The 20386-nt window shown below is 47.1% G+C and overlaps 1 pseudogene; it reads right to left on the reverse strand.

Annotated features, from left to right (window-relative positions):
• Positions 1–1716: 1716 nt before the first annotated feature.
• Positions 1717–1882, reverse strand: LOC100754183 (annotated as a pseudogene).
• Between the last annotated feature and the right edge of the window lie 18504 nt (positions 1883–20386).

Below are 20386 nucleotides of genomic sequence, written 5' to 3' on the forward strand. Positions count from 1 at the left end.
TAGGAATGGATCAATGTTGTGTAATCAATGTGGCCTTGAACTAACAGATCTGTCTACCTCTTGATTCTGAGTCCTGGGATTAAAGATGTGTACCACCACTGCCTGGCCTCTCTAGCTATCTAGTGTGGCTGGCTTTGCATCCTGAACCCTCAGGCAAGCTTTATTAAATCATAAATAATATATCATCACAGGAGAAGATATAGAGGTGAGGTTTAAAGAGGAAGAGAAGTCAAGGAGTTTCCTGGAAGATGTAATCACTAAACTGAGCCCTGGGAGTAAAATGTGGACCCATGCAGAAGGTCATTGGAAAGAGAATCCAGAGAAAAACTGGTCCAAGCATTTAGAGGCAAAATAGTTTACATGGGGCATGAAGAAATTGAATTTCTGGGGGGCATTAGGCTCCACTGATTATAATCAAAACTTCAGAAAACCTACTTCTAAAGTAGGGTCTGTGGAAGGTATCCATTTAGAAATGTAAATCCCTATCACATTGGGTCCCTTGTATCTGCCAGAACACTGGACATTAGGCAAGGCATGTCCTCTCTAAACTTTCCTTCTCCTCGTGGGTCACTAGTCCCTCTGGGTCAGCATTGTGAATGTTATTTTGCCAGTTAAAGGCAACCTAGACAGATGCAGACTATGAAAATATCAAAAGGTGATTTGATTATAAAGACATTAAATTTGGGGCCTGCCTCCTGGAAGTCAGAGGAAGGAAGAAATAGCTTCTAAGCATGTTGGAGAACCTGAATTTGCATTTGTTGACTATAACAAAATGTCAGCTGGTAAGTTAATGGGCTGATAATCACTATTTTTCTCTGTCAACAGGTACTTAGGGTGCTGGGGGATGGAACTCCAGATTTCTGCTTGGAGATCAAATATATCCTGGACTTGCCTGAAAGGGGTCAGAAAAATTAAGTGAGATAAATGAGCAGAGAGGTTTGAGTGAATGTCTTTGATTTGTGCAGGAGAGCCATAAATATAAAATCTCTGGGGCCATTTCATCTTACATCAGAAACCAAGCTTGCCTCCCACTCTACAGGGTCAGCATGGTGTCTCTCTCAAACGTTAAAGAAAGGGGGGAGAAGGCCTGGGCACATGAAAGCATATTTGGCTGAGCCTGTGTTAAATGGTTTTCAGAACATTGGAACCTGGTGTTATGGGTGTGCCCTAACAAAGCCTTTCCCCTCATGTGTCCCCTCTGTAGGACAATAGTCCCAACTTGAGCTGTTAAAGCGAGGATGGCTTGCACAGAACAAGTGAGTTTGGATACAACATTGTGAGCTTGATTGTAGCGCTATGACTTCTGTCAGTCCCACATTCCAGAAGCCCAAGACTTGTTTTTTTTTCCTCCTTGGGCTAGCTGGTCCATGTAGGTGACACCGATGACAAAGATAAATTCCACATTTATTTTTTATTTTGTTTTGTTTTGTTTTTCTTCAAGGGATTACAAAGCTACTTTTAATACTTTGGGTGTGCCCCACAGGAATAAAAAGCACTGGGAAGGGGTAACCCCCTCACCCCCAGGAGTGGCCCAGAGGGAGAGAGGCTGCCTGAGGGGAAGGAAGCACAAAAGGAACCCGCTGCAAACTTAGGGCAAAGGGAATGCCATCATCGGTGCTGGGACCTGTGAGCACTACAGGAAGAAACTCGAGCATGGTGGGACTGGTTCCAGGCACACAGGCGTAGGACAAAAGGGTTGGACACCAAGCCACAAAGCTACTTGGGTTCCTCCTTCTCGTTTGCCTTTTTCTGCTTCTGCTGCATGATCTCCGAGTCCCTCTACTTTGGGGTGGCAGCAGAAAGCTTTCCCTTAATGGGATCACTTTGTTTCCTCATATTCTTCTGACCGGTGGGTGAGTTCTGGCTGGTTGCCGTGGGTCATGGCAACTGCAGCGGCTCCCACCTGCCTCTGAATTCCACCTTTGTATCCACTGCCCGTGCTCCTCTCTGCATGTCTGCTCAGCATCACCCCTTGAATATCTCACTGGCCCCCCTCTAGTCCCCTGATTTTGCTTCTAGTGAAAGGCCCTACCTTCAACAACTTAACTCAAGCCAAAAATGTTAAGTCTTCATGCCACACCTTCTCTTTGCCATAAAGCTCCTTACCTGTTTTTTTGTTTGTTTTTGATGTCATCTTTTCATCGTCCTCTTATTCCCAACAGCCCTCCATCCCAATATCATACCCTCTCATGATAAATTAGCTTCCTCATTTTCCTCCTCCATCCCAGTCTCACACCCACTCTCTCCTACTAAATTATTTTCCTCACTTTTCTCCCTTCCTTCCAATCTCACACCTCACCCTTTCACACTAAATTAGCTTCCTCTGCATTTTGACCTTGAGCCCAGCCTGGCTTGTGATTGCATCCTCATTGATGCTATCATCCCATTCCCTTGTGTCTCATGATCTAGTCTGGACCATCATGTGATCAGAGACTGTTGAATGGAACGCACAGCACAGTACATACTGGTGCGTGAACGAATCACTCGCTCACCTAGAGAAAGAGTCTTCAATGTTTCCACAGGTTCACAGGATGATTTAAAACAGGAAGAGAGTGTTTGACACCCTAGAGGATTCTGAGAACACCCCAAATCTTCCAAGGCACACAGAGCAGGAAGACATGGTCTGGGATGAGTGTTGTCAGTTCAGTGCCCAGCTCTCATTGGTGTCTTTTCCTGCAGGATCACAACTGATATAGCAGGACTATGAGTATAATCAGCCATGGTGTTTCCAACTCACCTCAGACACTGAAGTGACTCCTCCTACTGTCATCAAAACGTGTTCTCAAATGGCAATGGCATCATGGCAATGCTGAGATGGAGTCTTCAGGATGGAGCTTTTTGAAGCCAGCACAGGTGACAGTCTCGCCTCTGTTCAGTGTTGCTGGGTTTCCATGGTAATTACAGGGCTGGTTATTTGTTAAAATGAGTTAGGCACAAATGTCAGAGGAGAATTCGGTGTCATCAAATAGAAAATGTCCTCTAAGTTGAGGCTGATGAATGTGTTGAGGTCTGCTCTCAGCCATTCAGAACAGATCCGGAATGAATAATAAACCAGGCCATCAGTGACATCCACAGAGAGGAAGAACAACATCTAAGCCATTAAGACCTCTGATGCCTGTCCTACAGCAGGGTGGTGGTGGTGACCTCAGGGAACTCAGCCAGACCACAGACAGGTCATAAATGCAACTGAGCTTTGGTGTCTTGTATTAGACAATAGTCAAGTTTGCAGTGAGGAGCAGGTGTGTGTGTGTGTGTGTGTGTGTGTGTGTGTGTGTGTGTGTGTGTACATATTGCATATGTATGTGTGCATACACTTGTTTATATGTATTATATACATGTGTGCACATATGAATATGTCTGTCTGTCTATCTGTATGCAGATACATTTGTATGTATGCATATATGTAGTGTTTGTTTGTTTGTATATGTGTGTTAGCCAAGGAAGATTTTACGAATAGCTTGCAATGTTTCAGCCCAAATATAACTTCCAGAGACAATGACAGAAATAGAACATCCAGGCAAACAGGGGACCTCAAACCAACCTCTAGCATGGTGTATAAATCAGCAGTGGGAAACAAAAGGGCCTAGGACTTGCTAGGAGAACCTAAGGGGAAAAAAGCAGTTCATAATGTCAAGAACTGTGACCTGGGCCTAGACGGTGGCTCAGCAGTTATAAGCACTGGCTACTCTTGCAGAGGACCTGGGTTCATCTCCCAGCACCTACCTTGAGTGTCTCGTAACTGCCTGTAACTCCAGCTCCAGGGGATCTAATGTCCTCTTCTTGCCTGTGAGGGCATCTGAATGCATGCACCCATGCATGGCACACATGCACACACATGCAAGAATGTATATAAATGAAAATACATTTGAAAACGAAAAGAAGTGTTCCCTACCTAGTAGGAGAGAATGCAGAGACAAAGCCTGGCACCCAGCGGTCACAGCTCTCCTCTCTGCCCACTTACTGGTGACTAGGATGGCATTATTCTTCAAGCAACACATGTGACCGACGAGCACACTCTTTCTGATTTTTAATTACAGAACATTTTACATAGTGTTGGGCTTTTTTCCCCTGGAATTTGAGACACAAAGTGACCTACCCAGCTAAGGATTGAAAAGGAGCATATTTGTCCAATTTAGCTCCAAGTCACTACCAGCTTCATCCTTCTACTGTGTGAAGGACAGGCAAAACTCTCCTCTCCTTTTCATTCACCAGGCATGCCTATGCTGTAGGGCAGATTTTAATTATTTGGTCCAATCTTGACTGTACGATACATTCAGGAGGTCACGGGAGTACATTCACACAAGCCACAGCTTGTTAGATTGGCTTCTTTCTTCTATGAATTCACCAGACAGTCTCCATGCATGGTTTTGAGATTACAGACCTATATTCTACCTACATCCCTCCTTTCCACACCTAAGAATATGGCAGAGAGTAGCTTTAAAACAATGGGATGAACAGCATCACCCAGAACTACTGGTGAGTTCTAAAGGTACTCTAGTGCCTGGACCACTCCATCCCACAGCTACTGAATCCAAGACTCTGGGGACAGGGCCAGGAATATGGTCCCAGATGATCCCGAGGCCTTCCCACTGTAGACAGAGCTGGAAGAAGCCTACAGCTTCTCTTCTAAAACCTAGGTTTAAAGGAAATAGCCACAGGTTCATGTTTTGGAGGAGAGAAACTTCATTTTTTTGTGGCATCTATTAAATATTATCTCCAAGGCTAACTCAAACCCTTCTACATTGGTAGGATAGCTCTCATACTTTCTTCATGAGAATTTCCAATCCACTGTGTGCCCAGCATCTAGAGCCTTGGTTTTCCTGGAACAGTCCTGCGCAGCTTCCCACCTCTTGGAATGTTCTACTCTCCTACTTTGCTCCTCCAATCCAGGGCATCCTCCCATCCAACTTAATGTCTTCTGCGAAAACACTGGAGACATTAGCTGCCTCTCTTTCTGAGAATCCCCTGGGCTAGTCAGAGGCATATAATTTAACACTTAATTGTTTTCTAATTGCTTCCGATCTGTTCTGTTCCCTCACCCTATTATAAAGAGCTCAAGGGTGGGGACCGTGGCTCAGTCACAGTGTCTTTATTAAGGCTAGTTGCCTGCCTGGCTCACCATTATGGCCCCAGAGGCCCAGCCTGGCATGAAATCGGCTCTCCATGAATATTAGTTGAATTAATGAATTTGTTGACAGAGCAGGCATTGGAGTGTTTGATCAGAAAATCACATCCAGAAACAAATGACCAGCTCCCTTCTCTTCCATTTGAAATGTTTAATGGCCATGAACTAAGATCCTCCTTTGGGCTGGACACTATTCTGGGAAATTGAGAAGGTTATTATCATAACAAATATGAATTTCCAAAGAAGGAAAAATCAGAAATTTTGGGAATGGAGTTGATATTTCAGCTCTTAGACACTGACAAATAGGACAGTGGTCACTCTGGTAATAACCACAGCCTAGAGACATTTAGGATGACAAACTTTGGTCTGCCTGTGATTTGGTTTTGTAATATTGTAGTTTTAAGTAGCCCAATTTGTAAGAGCCAGCAGGAGGGTAGTTTTCTTCCCTCCATAGCCCAGGACCTTCCTCTCTACATTTTCAGAGTGATAAAACCCTCTACAAACTGGGCGTTGTTTACTTAAATTTTGGATAGTTAAGTGTACATGAATGCATGGGTGCATACATGCACGTATAGGATCATCTGTGAGATGGGACCTCACTATATATCCCAGGCTTGCTTTAAACTTGTAATCTTCCTGAGTGCTGGGATTACAGATGTGAGCTACCACCATGCCTAGATGTTTGGATGCTTTTTCACACGGAAAGCTTAACTCTTTGGTAGTGAGAACCAGACGGGGCCATGCCTTGTCTATTGGCTTTTGGTCTCTTTTGACATCTTCTGTCTTTATGGAAGAATTCTGGAACCAAGATTTTGACACCTCCTTTTAGGCACTTGGTCTGCACGTATCCAGAACTTGGCCATTTGGTCCCAAGAAGTGCCAGTATTCATTTTGCAGGAATGGATCCTGTACTCACGGTGGCTTTTGGTTTTTAAAGTGTGGCAGGTCTGTCTGTCCTTCCAGGTATCTCATTGTCACTCTTCTGTGCACACTCTGAGGGCAGTGGCAGGCATGCCACCCTGAGCCAGCGCCACTCTTTGTGAGAGCATGGCTTCAGCTGCTCTCACCTAGGGTAATTATCCTGTGAACTGACTGTGGGAGAAGCAGTCTGAGGAGATTTCAACTGCTGAGTAACGAGGGCTTGAGAGGTTCCACAGACCTCTAGAAATGCTTTGGGAAACAGGGTTTTACAAACATAATGTATGGCAGGCATTTCGTCTGGAATCATGTATCTTTTCAGGTAGAAATGACTATCAAGAAGAGACAAAAGGGGCTGAGATGTGACTAAAGAAATCGGGGAGATAAACCCAAATATGGATAAGGAAGGAAGGGGAGGTAGAGGGCAATGGAGAGTGTCATAGTCAGGGTTTCTATTGCTGTGATGAAACACCGTGGCCAAGTTGGGGAGGAAAGGATTTATTTGGCTTACACTTCCACATCACGGTTCATCGCCGATGGAAGTCAGGGCAGGAGCTCAAACAGGGCAGGAGCCTGGATCCAGGAGCTGATACAGAGGCCATGAGGGGGTGCTGCTCACTGGCTTGCTCCACATGGCCTGTTTAGCCTGCTTTCTTACAGAACCCAGGACCAGCAGCCTAGGGACGGCCCCACCCACAATGGACTAGGTCCTCCCCCCATCAATCACCAATTAAGAAAATGCCTTCCAGGCTTGTCCACAGCCTTATATTATGGTGGCATTTTCTCAATGGAGGCTCCCTTGTCAAGCTGGTATAAAACTATACTTCATAAAGGGCACTTAAGAGGGGCCCTGAGGGGCCAGAGAGATGGCTCAGTAGTTAAGAGCACTGTCTGCTCTTCCAGAGGACCTGGGTTCAATTCCCAGCCACCACATGGTGGCTCACACTCAACTGAAATCTGCTACCCTCTTCTGGCCTGCAGGCCTTCAGCCATGCAGCCAGAACACTGTATACATAATAGATAAATAAGTCTTTAGAAGAGAAAAGAGTGGATCCGAGTTACCAGCACAGCCTTTAGGAACACAAGTACATGGGTCTGTCCCCCAGGAACTCTAATTAATTAACCAGCAGGACTCTTGTGTTTTGGATAGGCACTGTACTCCAAAAGTCTCTATGTTAACCACTTGAATCCAGGTGGCAGCATTATTTAGAAGTACTTGGACCAGGTGTGGTGGCGCACGCCTTTAATCCCAGCTCTTAGGAGGCAGAGGCAGGAGGGTCTCTATGAGTTCAAGGCCAGACTGGTCTACAGAGTGAGTTCAAGGATAGTTGGGGCTACGTAGAGAGACTACCTAAAAAAAAAAAAATGTTTTTTGAGAGGTGATTGGAGCTAACCTCATCATTGTATTAATCTGGGAATGAGTTCATAGCTGAATGAGTGGGAACTAAATGGAGGAAGCAGACTATTGGGGCCAGTTTCAGAAGGGTGTGTGTATTCGTGTACTCCAACCGCTTCTATGTTCTCAGTTTTCCGATTGCAACAAAGTGAGCCGCTCTCCTTACTGAACCCTTTCACACAACTGTGGGCTGAGACCTCTGAAAGTGTGCACCCACGTAACCTTTCCTCCTTTTCACGCATTTCCCTTGGGTCTTTTGTCACAGCAGTTAAAAGTAATTAAGAAAGGGACCCAGACTGATATCTGTTCAGATTCTACACACAGTTGGGGCTGAGAGCCATGGGGCTACTCTTAAAATCACCTTTAGTCTGTTGCAAGTCAACTACAGAGACACAGGCAGACAGGAGCATGGGGAGGGACAGAAACTTCATCCAAAGAGGTTCCAATGGAGAAGTCAAGGCATGTGAGGGTAGGTCTTGCTATAATTCAGCTGTCTGGGATGGAGACAGGGATGGTGGCGGTGGCAATGTTTTGGAGACTATGAACGGGGGTAGAGATTAGTCTAGAGTTATACCACCTTCCCCACCTGGAGTGAGGTGAGGGAGGAAACACTCTCAGATTGTGTGACCATCTTTTTAAGTTCTTTTCTGGTCATGGGGGTTTTGCATTAGTTTTGATTTGCCCGAAAATGTAATTTTTCACCATTGAGTTTCCTTTTCAGTTTTGTGGGGAGAGCTGGCTCACTGGGATCCTGGACGAATCTAGCAGGAGTACCCATTGTTTTGCCATTGCAAATAGTCCTTTGTCGTTTGCAAATATGTTGGGTGGCATTCACAGCTAAACTGGGCCAACTGGTGCGAGCCTGCAGATTGGGCACACTTGCTAGTGGAGGGACTTGGTGTTTAGTGCAGTGTGGTCGGGAGCAGATTTGAGATATGGGAACAGAGTTAGTTTGGGGCTGGATGCACTTGGATTTGAGTATCAACTTTAGCTGTAGCCCAGTTTCTTTCTCTGTGGATTGTAACTTGTGGTTGTTTGGGGCAGCTGTTGGGGTGGATATACCAAGTAGGACACACAGGTAGCAGAGGGCACAGGACCCACCTAGCACCCAGGGACTATCTGGAAAGGCTGCTTCAGCCCCTGAAGTCCCAGGCACAGGAGCCTTGAAAGGAGTAGTGGGATGGGAGGGGGCAGGACGCTAGCCTTTTGTCCCACTGGGTAGCTAGGCAGCAGATGGCTCTGCCTCTCTTGTGGCAAGGTGTGAGTGATCTTTGGCAGGCAGTACCCCTCCAGGCCCTCTTTTGGTCTGCCACAGCCAACCCTTCTGGGGGCTCCGTGACACCATTGTCCAACTCTAAAAGCCACTGTGTCTCGGTCCCCACAGCACACAGAAGACCCCTTTGTCTCTCACCCCCACCTGACTGCTGCAGAGATGAGGTGTTGACGGCACTGCTGGCGCTTGGCCAGGGCGCTTTCAGCAGTGCCATTAGTCATGCCTCTTCTAGAAAGGGCCTCATCCAGGGGCAAGGGGCTGGGTGGCCCTGGGAGGCCTACAAGGGTGTTTTTCATTTCCTCTCCATGTTGATTTTTAAACAACAGCTGTCTGCTTTTTGGTTCCAGGGACTCTCTAGGTCAGGTCTGGGCCAGCTAGTCTATGCTAGCCCAGAAGGACTGAACACCACATTGCCACCTGTGTGATCTGCTGGCCAGAGTGTTCCCTGACAGGAAGGCAAGTCGTCTCACCAGACAGAGTCCCCAGGCAGCTCTTGTGTTCCTTCCTGGAGGCCTGTGCCATCGGTGGGGACTGGGATGTCTTTAGATTCCAGGCCACTTTTCAATACTGGTTTTACAAATGTTGGAGGTTGTTGGGAGGGAGGTGTGGGGACCACCTGTGGAAAAGCAGCCAGAGCACTTGTCCAGGTGTCCAGGACTAGCAGCCCCCTGAAGCCCTGAGCACAGCTGGGCTCCAGGAAGGAACCAGTGATCTTTGCACTGTGTGTGTGTGTGTGTGTGTGTGTGTGTGTGTGTGTGTGTGTGTGTTTCCCGACCGAGTCTCTTACATTAAGGAAGTACTGGTTCTCAGGAGCTCTTTGTATTGGGAGAACTGGTGTGTGGGGCCCTTGTGGCTAAGTGGCCCCTAGAAAGCGGGAACCTTTGGTGTGAGGGGTGCCATTGAGGGTCCCTAGCATTGAGATCTCCAGGCATTGAGGAGTCCCTAGCACTGGCCCCGGGGGATCACTGACTGTCTAGAGCTAGGTTTTGGTCCAACTACACATGGGAGATGCCTGAGGTGGCTTCAGAGTGTGTGTTTCCACGATTCCAGGCCTTCGGTGGAACTCAATTTTCTTTATTAGTTGAACATGGTCAGGCAGCCTGGGATCAAGGAAAGGGACTGTTCGCTCTCATTGTACCTTGCTTTTCAGCATCCTTTTTCCCTTTGCCATGGTAACCTGCAAGACACTACACAGTATCCACCTCTTCCTATGCCTCCTGCCCCATCAGCCTGAGTGTTGGAGTTAGGGTGAGGACCTGCTGGCTGGGCACTGTGTAGGCAGGCAGGTAGTAGCTAGCCCTTCCCATTGCTACACTGCCAGGCCTCCACCCCTCACCCTTGTAAGCTGTGGGATTAAGGAGGAGAAAGACCTTTTCTTGCCCCATTGTAGATCCATGGAAGGTTTATCTTTGTGACAGTGCAGGGGGAAGTGTCTGAGGCAGGTCCGAGGAGTACTCTAGATACTTAGAAGCACAGTTCTCCGCCTCTGCCTGGTCTAGCTATTTCTAGATGAAATATTATTTGTGCCATGAATCCTCCACAAATAGGGAAAACAGGCTCAGCCTGTAAAACCCCGGGACATCTGGTTTAATTTGAATCTCACATAAGCAATATGAACAACCTATAATTTTTGGTATAAATACAATTACCCACCATATCCATGGGTTTGGTGTGCTAGGAGCCAACCAAATACAGACAGAAAATGTCCTCCAGTTGCGCCTGCACTGAACATGTACAGAGTTTTTTATGTCTTGTCTTCATCCCCCAAACAGCACAACTGTTTACATACTTTACATAGCACGGAGCATTACAGCTCATTTACAGAGAACTCCAAGTCTGCCAGCAGATGTATGTAGGTCACGTGCCAAGCTGCACCCTTTTGTAAACGTGCTCCAGTGCCCGTGACTTTGGAATCCTCAGAGGGGTCTGGGAGTCAATTGCAATGGCACGGTGTTCCAAGCAATATTTGTGACATTGGTGCACTAGACAATTATGCAACAATTATCTGAAGTTCAGATCTCACTGCTGCCTTGGGTTCTTTGGCAGCCCTCACTACAAACCTTTCTCTCCTATGGACGATTATAGCATATTATTGCTATTGCTGTTATTGCCCAATTACGTCTTATTTTATCTGTCCTATTGGATTCAGGCTTCTTGTGACCACACCTGTATCCCACGTAGGTCACTTTGTGTGTGTGTGTGGGGGGGAGGGGTTGCTATCTCTCACTTCTAGGAAGACTGTCCAAGATGCAGCAGGTATTTCCAGGGTCCCCGTACCTCTTTGGGATGGCGAGCTGTAATATCTCAGGCTGTGGGAGGGTCAGTACTATTTATTTATTTATTTATTTATTTATTTATTTATTTATTTTTATGTGTATGGACATTTTGCATACATGTATTTGTGTGCACCCCATGCATACAGTGCCTTGGGAGTACAGAAGAGGGTGTTGGGTCTCTTGGAACTGAAGTTTCAGATGGTTGTCAATCTCCATGTGGGTGCTGGGAACTGAAGCTGGGTCCTCTGTGAGAGCAGCCAGTGCTTTTAGTTGATAACTATGTCTCCAGCATTGTTTTCTGGGCTGGGAAGACAGCTTAATTAGTGAAATGCTTCCCTTTCACTCATAAGGACCTGAATTTGAACTCCAGAACCAGTGTAGAAAGTTGGACATGGTGGTAAATGCTTGGAATTCCAGAGCTAGGAGGTGGAGTAGGAGGATCATGGGGTCTTGTTAGCCAGACAGTTTAGCCTAGCTAGTGGGCCCCAGGCCAACAAGAAATACTACCTCAAAAGAGATGGGCAGCATTCCTGAGGATGACACCCAAGGTAGTTCTTTGGTCACAAGACACACACACACACACACACACACACACACACACACACACACACACACACCCCTTGAACCAACACCTGGATGCACTCCCACAGAACATGCTCTGACACTATCTATTTTGAGGATCCCTGGGAACCAAGCCATCAGTGACTACCATGGTAGATCTTGGCTGATGGATCTGCTAGACATCGTTTGGATGATTAGTGGCTTTTACTTGTGCACACATACACTTTCAACCTCAGAAAGCTGTTGAGCTTTCTGCCAATCCCTGCTTCTTGTCCCAGAGAAGTGTCAGCATCCCCAGAGTGCTGTTCCTGGTTCCCATGCCAAGGTGTTTGGCTCACATTCTTGTGGGATGGCCCTCTGGGCAGGGTGTGCATTTTGCCTCCATGCTGTCTCCATTCTTCCATGGTGGGAGCCAGCTTTACTTCCCACTCATTTCTCTGCAGCCACGTTATTCTCATGAACTTGGATTATCATGGGGGAGGCGGAAACAGACCTAGTTTTATAGACTGATACCTGCCAGGAGTGGATGCTATGCCCCCACCCCCTGGGGGGGATTTCTTCAAAACCTTCAGTTCCATTCTCTCCTTTCTCTCAACAAGCTCTATCCCAGAATAAGCAGGGACAGCTGTTACTGGAGCTAGAATGAGGGTGCTCTTGGTGTTTTATGGGGTCTCCTATCTTCTTCTGGAGGGCTTTGAGTATGTCATCTGCATTTAGACCCCTCTGATGGGCCCTGATGAATCTGACAACTCCCAACATTCTTGGCACCCAGCCCCCTGTGAATGTTTCACAGCTGCCAGCATCTTTACATTGTGTATGCACAAGGCGGCCGCAAAAATCACAGGCCTGCTGAGAGCACACAGGGAAGGGAGCCCAAGCTCTGATTTTTAACATATGTGCCCATCTTTTACATGGCTGTACAATTTTCACTGCTAAAATTCCTTCACTGATGGAGACATAAGCAACATCTACCCCTCCATCTAAGGTCCCAATGACAAATGGAAATATGATTCCACCAGAGTTTACATTGGGAGCCAATGAGTTCATTAGGCTGACTGACCTAGGGTGCACCGAGGAAGGGGTTATGAGCACAGGAGACCACCGGAAGTTCTGCACCCAGTATGGATGATGCCTCTCCCATAGCCACATAGACAGAGCCCCCTCTCCCTTAGCATTTCCCCCACCTAAGCCCTCCTCCCACCTATATACTCTAGCTCCTCCTCCTCCTCTTCCTCCTCCTCCTCTTCCTCCTCCTACTCCTCCTCAAGAACCCGAGGCCATATGCAATTGGGGCAGAATTGCATACAACTGGTGGGTGGAGCAGGGTGACTGGGTACAGGTGAGGGGTCTCATGACCTTCCCTGCCCCTCTCTAAGTCACTGTTTTAGTGCTATGAGGAGACACCAGGACCAAGGCAACTCTTACAAAAGAAAGCATTTAACTGGGGACTTGCTCATAGTTTCAGAGGCTTAGTCCATTGTCATCATGGCAGGGAAAGTGGCGGCAAGCATGGCAGGTATGGTGCTGGAGAAATAGCTGATCTGAAGGCATAGAGAGGAGAGAGAGAGAGAGAGAGAGAGAGAGAGAGAGAGAGAGAGGGCTTACTATGGGCTTTTGAACCCTCAACACCCACCCCCTCAGTGGCAATACTTCCTCCAGCAAGTCCATACCTCCTAATCCTTCTAATCCTCTCAAATAGTGCCACTTTCTGGTGACTAAGGATTCAAATATATGAGTCTATGGGGACATTCTTTTTCAAACCACCACACCCTCCTTCTATGAAGGAGTGTCAACAGTCAATAGCCCAATGTGATGATCTTTTGTAAGAGGGCACATCTGATCTGATGAAGCTGGTGGTAGTTTGACTCGAAGGATAGTCCTGTTCAAGTATAAACGACAATGAGCATTATTGACACTGTCCTATCAGACACTTAGGAAAATAGCCACTTCTCAAAGTGCTATTTTCCAAGGACCTAAATTAGGCCTGGAGTGGCTTCTTTATGCCACTCCAGGGCATAAAGGGATGGGGGCTGTGGAGCCACCATCCCTTTCATATGAATGCCCTGGCTTTAGGGAGTTTTTCAACACATATGTGGAGAAAGAATGGAGCCTAAGTCCCCTGGCCCAGGACAGGTACTGTCTTGGGTGCCCACTGCCTCCTCAGCCTTTGTATCCAGCCCAGTGTGTACTACACACCTGCTTAATGAGAGATGGTGATGACAGGGACGCCATGCACTTTTCCGTGGGTCTCTCTCCCTCCTGTGACTTCCCTTTCCTCCCTAGGGACCAGGATTATTCTGGATGCTGTGATAAGATGTACATTACAGGAAAGTCTCAAGGGTGTTGCCCCCATTGGGCACTTTTGATAGAGCTTGCTGTGACAGTTTCCCATTTGTTCTGAATCCCACCTTGCTCTTGGCACCTGCCCCCATGTCTGAATCTCTGTGGAGGGTCAATGAGAGCCTGGGGCAGATACGGTGCCCTGGAGTATTTGCATGGGGCAGATGTGGTGGTGCCCCAGAGTCCTTGCAGCACACTCTACCGCTGGGTCTGTTCTCAGATATGTAAAGAATTTTTACAGGAAACTGAGAGAAAAAGGTCTGGCCACCTCAGATGGTGGAATGGGAGCAACACACAGGCAGCTGAAGCTACTGCGTTTCCTGGCCATTTCTACTCCCGCCATGCCACTTCTCTCTCTTCGATTTGGCTGAATACATAGCAGCTACGTTTTTCATCATTCATTCATTTGTTTGTTCATTCATGTTGAAACGCCTCTGGCAAACGGGCTCTATGCACAGGCTCATTAGAGGCTCCCTGGCACACACATCTGACCAAGTCGCTGCCCAGATGGATTCTGCCACCACTGCATGAAACAGATAACCAAAAATACAGGGCAAAACATAATTACAAACCACGATAAACAGTAAGGGAAAGGAAGGAAGGCTTCCAGAGAGCAGAAAGGAGACCAAATTTGAGGACATGTCTGTGGTATGAAGAATGACAATTTTAACTAAGCTGCGTTAGCCCTAGGAAGGAGAGTAGACCCCCAAATCTCAGTGGCTCAGCGTAATTCAGCTGTACTCATTCACCTCATAGGGCTGAGGGTCTGGGCAGCTCTTCAGGCCAGTTGTCCTCCATGTGTGTCCCCATGATCCAGGAGGCTCTGGCACCTCCGTGTATGCTTGCCTTCCAGCACATGACAGGGAGAGTCAGAACATGGAGCAATGCACCTGGATCTTAGCTGCCTCAGCTTGGAGGTGACACATACCCCTTCCGCTAACATTTCCCTGGCTGTAGCAAATCCTATGCCACACCTAGTTCCTGGAAGATAAGAGCCTGGCATGAAGAGAGGACCAGAGATCTTGGTGAGTGGGGGTAATGTCTGTCACCTGGGCCAACCTGGGCTAAGCATACATCAGAGGGCATCCCAGGTGGAGCGGGGCGGGGGGACTAGGAAATGTGGGGTGGCTAGGGTCTGGCAACCAAAGACAGAAAGAAGAGTGATAATGAAGTGGTGGTCCACAGGTGTGCTATAAATTCACATCACAGCACAACTGATGGCTTCATTTAAAATCTCGCTTTGAGAGAGGGTCTCAGTATATAGCTCAGGCTGGCCTCCAAGCCTTGATCTTCCCAACACCCCCGCCCCCCCACGTGCTGAGGTTACACCAGGCCCACAACTGCCTACTTTACAGCAAGGATGTTAGGGTAAGTGATTCATAGTTTACTATGGTAGTTTGGCTTATTGCATGGAGAGATAGAGAGGGAGGCTGTTGAAAGCATCCGGACTAGCAAGAATACTGGCTAGGGTAGCAGAGATGGATGGCGAGCAGTGGAGGGGTTGAGCGGTGGTGGAGTTGACAGGGTGGTGTGATGGACTGGGATGGAGAGAGAAGAGCCAAGAACAGCAGGGTCTCAACATTGACAAAAAAACAGTGGATAGAGATGCTAAACATGGAGGCAGGGGGCTGGGGGAGGGATACAGTGTGTGTGTGTGTGTGTGTGTGTGTGTGTGTGTGTGTGTGTGTGTGTGTGTGTCTGTGTGTAGAGCTTGGATTCAGTTTGCTACAGTGTAGTGAGAGATACCTTAAAACACCCCTCTGGCACTGGGTGTTGGTGGCTCACGCCTTTAATCCCAGCACTCGGGAGGCAGAGGCAGGCCGATCTCTGTGAGTTCGAGGCCAGCCTGGTCTCCAGAGTGAGTGCCAGGATAGACTCCCAAGCTACACAGAGAAACCCTGTCTCGAAAAACAAACAAACAAAAAAACCCAAAAAGCAAAAAACAAAACAAACAAACAAACAAAAATACCTCTCTGGGGTTGTCAGCACCTGGAGACAGGACTCCAATCCCAATATTACTGCTCGATGGGCAAAGACTGCACTATTTATTACACTAACAGACAGAGATCCTAAAGTGACGGTGGTGGTGCTCTGTCCTCTTTTCTCAGGCATGCGCTGTGCTGTCTAATTTGAAATGTAGTGTTTTCATAGGAAATTAGAGGCTTAGACAGAGCAGCAGATGAAGAGAGGTCTGTCATGATTCCAGAAAGGGGGCGGGCATGCTATGCATGGGGCTGGGCACATGGGGCAGCACCCACTGCTGTCAGGAGGGAGGAGCATGGGAGGACCTGAGACTCACTATAGGAAAGAACAAGCAGGCAGGCAAGCCGGCTCAGGTTGGGCTCCTCTGAATCTTTTCAGAAGCCCTGACATGAAGAAGTCATAAATATTTTTCAACTCTTGGGGACCAAGGTAATGATGGCAGGTGGACAGGGCTATACCTGGAGGTTATCCCTGCATGGTTATCAAAGTCCAAAATGCCAAAGGTGTTTAAAGTTTCACACCCCCCATACACACCGAGAGCAGACACGTATGGAGCCTCAATGGCTATAAACAGACACACAAGGACAATGAAAGAAGCCTTGGTTTGAATTTGCTTTTCTGAGAAGCTTTTTTTTTTTTTTTCCCTCCCTAAGAGAGATGGGTTGCCTGGGAGATAAAGTTACCAGGTCAGATTTTCAGTTGTCTTTAAAGTGACATGGACAGTGTAAAGCAGTGTTTTCATGCAGTGGACCAACTGCAGAGGGGAACGCCTTGGGGATGGAGATGTAGCATCTGAGCATCCATGATCATTCCTGCCTTCTCCTGATGCCCGGCAGTGTCTCAGCTGGTCATACGGACATGAGAAGACAAGGTTCCACAGTGCTAAGGAGTTCTTGGCTCTTGATGCTGGTTTTTAGGAGGCTGTGAATCTCAGTGGGTGTGTAGGATTCACCCCGATGTGAGTATCACACCCCTGGGACTTGGGGCAGAGCAAGTGGCACAAATACACACAGTGACAATGCCACAAATTCTATCTCTGTGGGCATCTGTGGACCCCGATGACTCACAGGTGGTGTGCAAGCTCAGCCCTCCCCCCCCCAGAGGTCATGATTTGAGAACACTGATGTTGCATTCAAATATAAGTGGTGTGTATGATGACACACCTGTCAGTCCATGGAACAGGGGGACCTTGTTCCTGGGTGTGACCAGAGCTTGCTGTTACACAGAGGTAACAGTGCTCATTGGGCACTCACCTATCATGATATTCATCTAAAGAAAGAATCAAAATGTGGACAGAGCATTCTACTTTCCAGCATTTATGTTTGTGTTTCTGGCAATTAATGATGATTTGCTTGGAAAAAGGAAGAGGACTCCTATAGCAAGAATCAGTTACTGGAAAGGGAGCATTTAAAGTTACTGACAACGTGTGGGTGATTTCCTGGGTGGAGACTGACATTTGCACTGGTGGCTGTCTTCCTGAGGAATTCATTTGGAAGCCAGCTAGCCAGTCAACCTCTAGCCCTGTAACACACACACACACACACACACACACACACACACACACACACGCACACGCGCACGCACACGCGCACGCACACGCGCGCGCGCACACACACACACACACACACACGCACACGCACACGCACACGCACACGCGCGCGCGCGCGCACACACACACACACACACACACACACACACACGCACAAACACACATGAATTCCTGTGGGCACGTGTTGAAGGGAGCAGAAATAAGGCATTCAGAGCCATGAGTGAGCAGCGTGTTCTTCCCTGTGGGCTTCTCCCTTGCTTAACCACAGAACTGCCCTTTGTTAGCAGGGCCTGCCAGCCCTGGCCCATCTTCAGAGAATGGCACCCCCACACCTGCATTCAATTTTAGGCTCAGCACCAGTGCTTAGCCCCAAGATGCTCACATTTCTGTGAACCGCATGGTTTGAAGAAGACAAGCCCCTGAGGGCTGACTTACTCTCTCTACAAAGACTAGCAGCTTCAGACCTGCCAATGAGAAAGGGATGGAGCTGAGGAGGGGGCCGGCTATGGCTGCCCTTACTGGTTGGGGGAAACTCTCTAGCCCAGCTGCTGCATGGGCACCTGCTAGGGAACACAAGCAGAGCTGGAAAATGAAAGGGCACAGTCTTGCTGTTCTTCACTTCTTGCACTAGTCAGGGCCTCAGATGGTGTTCCTCTGCAGCCAGAGCTCCCCACTGCACCCAGAACTCCCTACTGGCATTGGCCTCATTGCTCAGGTAAATAGAAAAGATGGAACTGTAGGTCACTCAAGCCTTTCACCAGTGCTCTGGAGTGAGTACACGTGATGGTATAGCTCTGACTTGGTGGCTGTGAATGGAGTCTCACGTTTTGCATTTGGTGGTCCAATATCTTAGCCCCCAAATACCCAGTCTTCCCACGATTTTTACAGTCACCCCTGCCTGGTCCCTCCCCTTTCTCCTAGCTAAGTCCATCTCCCTTCGTTGGTTTCCTCTGTGTTTCAACACATCAGGTAAGCTCTACCTCAGGGCCTTTGCACGTCTGCTTCTCATCCTATCTCAGACAGTCTTCCATATGCTCAGTTGACTCACTCCCTTGAGGTAGGGACCCCAGTGCCACCCTTCTAGCAAAAGGTTGCCTGACTTCTGTTTCTAAAATTGTACTTTCTGGTGCCGGGCAGTGGTGGTGCACACCTTTAATCCTAGCACTCTGGAGACAGAGTCAAATGATCTCTAAGTTCAAGGCCAGCCTGGTCTACAGAGTGAGTTCCAGGACAGCCAGGGATACACAGAGAAACACTGTCTTGAAAAACAAACAAACAAACAAACAACAACAAAAACAAAATTGTACTTCTGACCCCCAGCAACATTAGGTCTGTCGCCGCCATCCTTTTATCCATACTCTCCCTCTCAGATAATGAACCATGGGCTGCTCGGCTGGATCTGACTGCAGCTCCACAAGGACAGCTTCCCACGGAGGTCCCCATTCTCTTTTATCCTATTCAGAGGACACATGATGTTATCACAATAGTATGTCTTTTTAAAGCCTTTCTTAGCTATAAGCTTTCAAAGGTCACATATCTCATCTTTTTGTTCACTGCTCTTTGAAGAGTGTTTGATAGTACTGTAGAGATGGCTCAGTGGTTAAAAGCACTTGTTTTTTGCAGAGGACCTGGGTTCAAGTCTCAGCACCCCACATGGCACTATAGTACACAGACATATGTATGAGCAAAACACTCATACACAGCAGATAAAATAAATATGAAAAATTAAAAGAAAAATGTACAATTATAAGGATATATGTTTTTAAAAAAGAAAAACATTAGTATTTTACTTTGTTTTTGGATAGTGCTAGATCAAGGCCTCTTAAAAATAAACAGAAAGGCAGACAGACAAGCAGACAGGACTAGGGAGCTGATTCAGGAGTAAAGCATTTTCCATGCAACTGTGAGAACCTGAGTTTGGGTTCAATGCAAGGCTGCACATCTGTCATTCCCATACTCCTGGGACAAGAGAATAAGCAGAGACTGCATAAGCCATTCGAATCCGTGGGTCACCTAGCTTGTGTCGACACTGCCGAGTGACAAGAAATCTCTCAAGCAAGATGGAAGGCTTGGACCAACACTGGAGGTTTTCCTTCAATATCTGAGCACATACCATGGTACCTATACACACACACACACACACACACACACACACACACACACACAGAGAGAGAGAGAGAGAGAGAGAGGTGCACATGCCTCAGGGTTCCAAAAATACAATATCTGGAAAAATAACAAGCATTTAAAAAAGGAAATCCATTTTGGAACACATAAAAATGTGACAGAACAGTTATTGGCAACTTCACACAATAAAATAGGCAATCATAACATGTGTTTACAAGCTTAAGCATCAGGTCTATATGATAATGCACAGTTGTGAACAGAAAAATTGTTTTCATAAAGAGATCTGTCAAAAAATGAAATGTGTACATCTGGGGCTGACAATTCTGTATATCCAACATTACACTTGGTCATCTGCAATATTGTAAAAGACACCTCAAGTCATTTGATGTGATCACAAAACAGTTTTGTGTTTTCACATCAAAACTGTGAAAGGTGACAAGCGAGGATGCAGCCAATGTTGGAGCCGATATTTCTGAAAATTCTACCGTTCACATGTGTAGACACACAAAAAGGACATGTTTTCATGTATTGAGGAAACCTTAACCTTTTCACACACAAACACAAAAGGCTTATATGCAAAGTCAATGCCATGGTAATGAACTTTAATGAGTCAAATGTACAAAATGCAAAAAATGGGGTTGGAGAGATGGCTCAGTGGTTAAGAGCACTGGTTGTTCTTCCAAAGGTCCTGAGATCGATTCCCAGAAACCATATGGTGGCTCACAACCATCTGTAATGAGATCTGGTGCCCTCTTCTGGCCTGGGTACATGCAGACTGAACACTGTATACATAATAAATAAATAAATCTTTAAAAAATGCAAAAAATAAGAACTCTCTGAA

The sequence above is a fragment of the Cricetulus griseus genome, chromosome 4 (genome assembly GCF_003668045.3).
Source record: "Cricetulus griseus strain 17A/GY chromosome 4, alternate assembly CriGri-PICRH-1.0, whole genome shotgun sequence".
NCBI classification, from domain to species: Eukaryota; Metazoa; Chordata; class Mammalia; order Rodentia; family Cricetidae; genus Cricetulus; species Cricetulus griseus.